Here is a 3,511-nt window from a genome sequence, read left to right as displayed (position 1 = left end):
TATTTAGGCCTACCTGTGCCCTTCAGCAGAAATATACAGAAATTATCAAACACTAAATTCAGAAGTTATCAAACACTAAATTCTAAGTTAAAGAATCATCTATATTTAAAGCTATATAAAAAGAAAAATTGATTTCCTTTATGAACAAACATCACAGCAGCTGGTTATTAGGTTGTTTTGCCTGTTTTTTCTTTAAGAGCTGCCGCTGCTGAACATGACGCGGATCTGACAAGCATCGTATTTTCTCTCAACTCTCTTTACCTTTTCTGACTCACTTCAGGTCTTAAAGTCTCTATTAATGAGCTGACGAGTTGAATCGGGTGTGTTAGATGAGTGAGACAGTTGCGGGCTGCTCCAGGACAGTTTTGAAAACCATTTCAGAGACATGTTCTTAAATGTGACTCATAAAATATATTACATGCATGCACAGTTTTAAGGCAGCTTTAATCGCCTTTTTGGTACCTTCATGACTTAACTGATCACAGCATTGCATGCACGTAGATTATTTCGCGCTTGAATATGAAATGATAAAGGTGTCTGTGTGTGCAATTGACCATATGCACGATTACTTCCTGGTTTTAGATAAGCCAGCTCAGTTTTTTCTGGTGAACTGTACTGTGCCGTAAGGGGAGCGCCCTTTGCTCGGTTTCTCTACATAATCCATTCACAATTTGGAGAAACGTTTTGTTTGTCTAAGATGACCAAACGTCCACGTATACTGTTTCAGGAATGACAAACGTGAATGTTAAATCCGTCAAATCATGCCGCGAGTCATTGCTATGGTTGACAGTGGCAACGGAATGAATCATCTGACGAGCCGATGTCAAAATACAGCTGTGCATTAAGTGATTCAAAACTACAGCAGCAACAAGTCTGTGTTGGATAAGACTTAAACAACGTAGTTATTAAAATTAAATCTAAACATTTCAAAATATTGAATGCATTATTTATTTGTTATACCAACAACCAACTTATTTAATTTGTATTTGACTATATAGGTATTTAAATAATTCAAGCAATATAGGCTGCTGTCTGGCCTTATTTATTTATTTATTTAATTGACAAGTGACTTCCTGCACTTGCTATACTTTATACTTCAGTGCGATAAAGTATAAAATTTGTTATAATTAATATTTATTTTATAATAAATAAAAAGACGTGAAAAAAACTAGGGTGTGGAAATGGCAACTGCAGCCAATGAGTGAGCTTCTGCTGCCATCTCCTGGTTACAACGGTAATTTAATTTTCATCTTAAAAAGTCTTTATTTTTCGCCAAGAGACACGGTTTTGGCACATTTCTTCATGTCATCTTCATGAATGAAAAGTGAACCTTTAATAAAGTGAATTTTACTGCACCAAGTTGAGAAATAATAAAGGCTTTAAAATGTATATATATTTTTTAAATCGTATAAATTACGATATTGTTTATTTGTCAGCATTCAAATGTACAGTTACGTGTCTGGGTACTTGATTACCAGACTCTGCATATAAAATTATATGTTCTTTAATAACATGAAACTGTATGTTAATTCCGCTATCATTATTTACGGTGTTGCAATTATTTAGTTTCTCAGTTTCTGATAAGAATGAGGCAGGAGAGGTTTCTGTGAGAGTCTCTACCTACTGTAAATATATATAGCACATATATAAAACGAGCTTCACCGGAAGATTACGAGCTGGCTTATCTTTATCCGGAAGCTCTAAATAGCGCTCCGTGCATACGCTCAATTGAAGAGCACGCACTGCGAGCACAGTACCGTTTGACTCGCGACTATGGCAAGCCAAGAGGTTCACATTTACGCTATAGAGAAATCGTGTTTACATACAAAACGGCGTATTTGACTGCGTTTTAAACAATATTAGCGCCGTCAAGTACGCCATCCTGATAGCAGACGCCGTAAAAACGTGCATAAAGTGTAAAAACGGCGTTTTAGTGTTTGTAAAAATCGCCGCTTCTAACGCCATTCGGCTTGCCACAGGACGCCGGTTTCCTTGTCGTATAATGAGCCACAGCCAGACAGTTTCCTCATTGACTCATTTTGCTAGCACAGGTCACATATCATATTACAGTACGTCATATTACAGACTTCTAATTAAAAATGCCAAATAATGTCCACTCACCTGCAATAGTACTCAACATCTTCTGATATCTTGAGTGTCTGTGATGCTCAGCACCTATGTTTTTAAGAAATAAAACAGCACTGTACATTTTGTTTTTTTGTGAGCACATGGGTTAAGTGTTTTATTCCCTCACTGTGTGCTTTTGTCGGGTCTTGTATATTTTTGTTGAGCAGCTTTTACTCAAGATCACCTGACGTGACAGTATGAACGTGAATGTGTTTTAGTCTGTTAATTATGTTTTTGTGGTGATGTCTATTAGCTGCTTTGAAATGGGGTCACCTATCTTGTGTGTAGATGTGAATGTTCAATCTATCTTTATTTTTATCATCATCATTATTATGCTAATAATTTAGTTGGTTCATAGACTATGAAATGGAAGAATTATATATGAGCAAATATCCGGCTTACACATTTTTGTTCTAAACATCATGTTTTGGTTATGGAAGTGTTGAAATGTCCAGTTTTCTTAATGTTAGTGGAACATTTTTATAAGGTTAATATGACGTTCCAGAAACATTCTATCAACTTAATTTTTATTAACATCTAAACATTGTAGGAACATTGATCAATATTTATATGTGAATAAATGCCTAAATTAAATCTGTTATATCATATAAATCAATCAAGTCTGTTTAGAAAATGTGGACTAAACTGGCCGATTCATATGGATTAATTTTACAATCTCTTTGAAGTGTCAAAGTGGCAGCACTGTTGAAAAAACCAGCATATGCTGGTTAGGTATGTTTTGACGCTGGGATGCTGGTTTAAGCTTGTCATATGCTGGTTTATGCTGGTCCTTTGCCAGCAAAGGACCATCTTAAACCAGCAAAGGACCAGCATTAACCAGCAAAGGACCAGCTTAAACCAGCAAAGGACCATCTTAAACCAGCAAAGGACCAGCATTAACCAGCAAAGGACCAGCTTAAACCAGCAAAGGACCAGCTCAAACCAGCAAAGGACCAGCATAAACCAGCAAAGGACCAGTTTAAACCAGCAAAGGACCATCTTAAACCAGCAAAGGACCAGTTTATACCAGCAAAGGACCAGCACGAACCAGCAAAGGACCAGCTTAATCCAGCAAAGGACCAGCTTAAACCAGCAAAGGACCAGTTTAAACCAGCAAAGGACCAGCATAAACCAGCATCCCAGCGTTAAAACATACCTAACCAGCATATGCTGGTTTTTTCAACAGGGGGTGTAGACTCGAGATTTCATTAAAAATATCTTCATTTGTGTTTCGAAGATGAACAAACGTCTTACAGGTTTGGAACGACAAATGAGTAATGAGGAAATGATGACAGAATTTTCATTTTTGGGTGAAACTAACCCTTCAAGTACAATAACATGTAGAAGAACCGGTTTCAGTGGAATTTAGACAAGCCCAAACCTT

At 36.8% G+C, this 3,511-nt stretch overlaps 1 long non-coding RNA gene across 1 annotated transcript in view; it reads right to left on the bottom strand.

Annotated features, from left to right (window-relative positions):
• Positions 1–3,511, bottom strand: part of LOC107574197 (uncharacterized) — a 7,363-nt gene that overhangs the window by 2,715 nt on the left and 1,137 nt on the right. Inside the window, exon 2 of the long non-coding RNA XR_001607638.1 lies at positions 2,122–2,175. This is a non-coding gene — a long non-coding RNA (uncharacterized lncRNA). The remainder of the gene's footprint in view (positions 1–2,121; positions 2,176–3,511) is intronic.

Source organism: Sinocyclocheilus grahami, unplaced genomic scaffold (genome assembly GCF_001515645.1).
Source record: "Sinocyclocheilus grahami isolate Dianchi unplaced genomic scaffold, SAMN03320097.WGS_v1.1 scaffold2142.1, whole genome shotgun sequence".
In the NCBI taxonomy this organism is placed as follows: Eukaryota; Metazoa; Chordata; class Actinopteri; order Cypriniformes; family Cyprinidae; genus Sinocyclocheilus; species Sinocyclocheilus grahami.
Note: the sequence above shows the minus strand (reverse complement) of the source record. Positions and strands in the feature narration are given on the sequence as shown.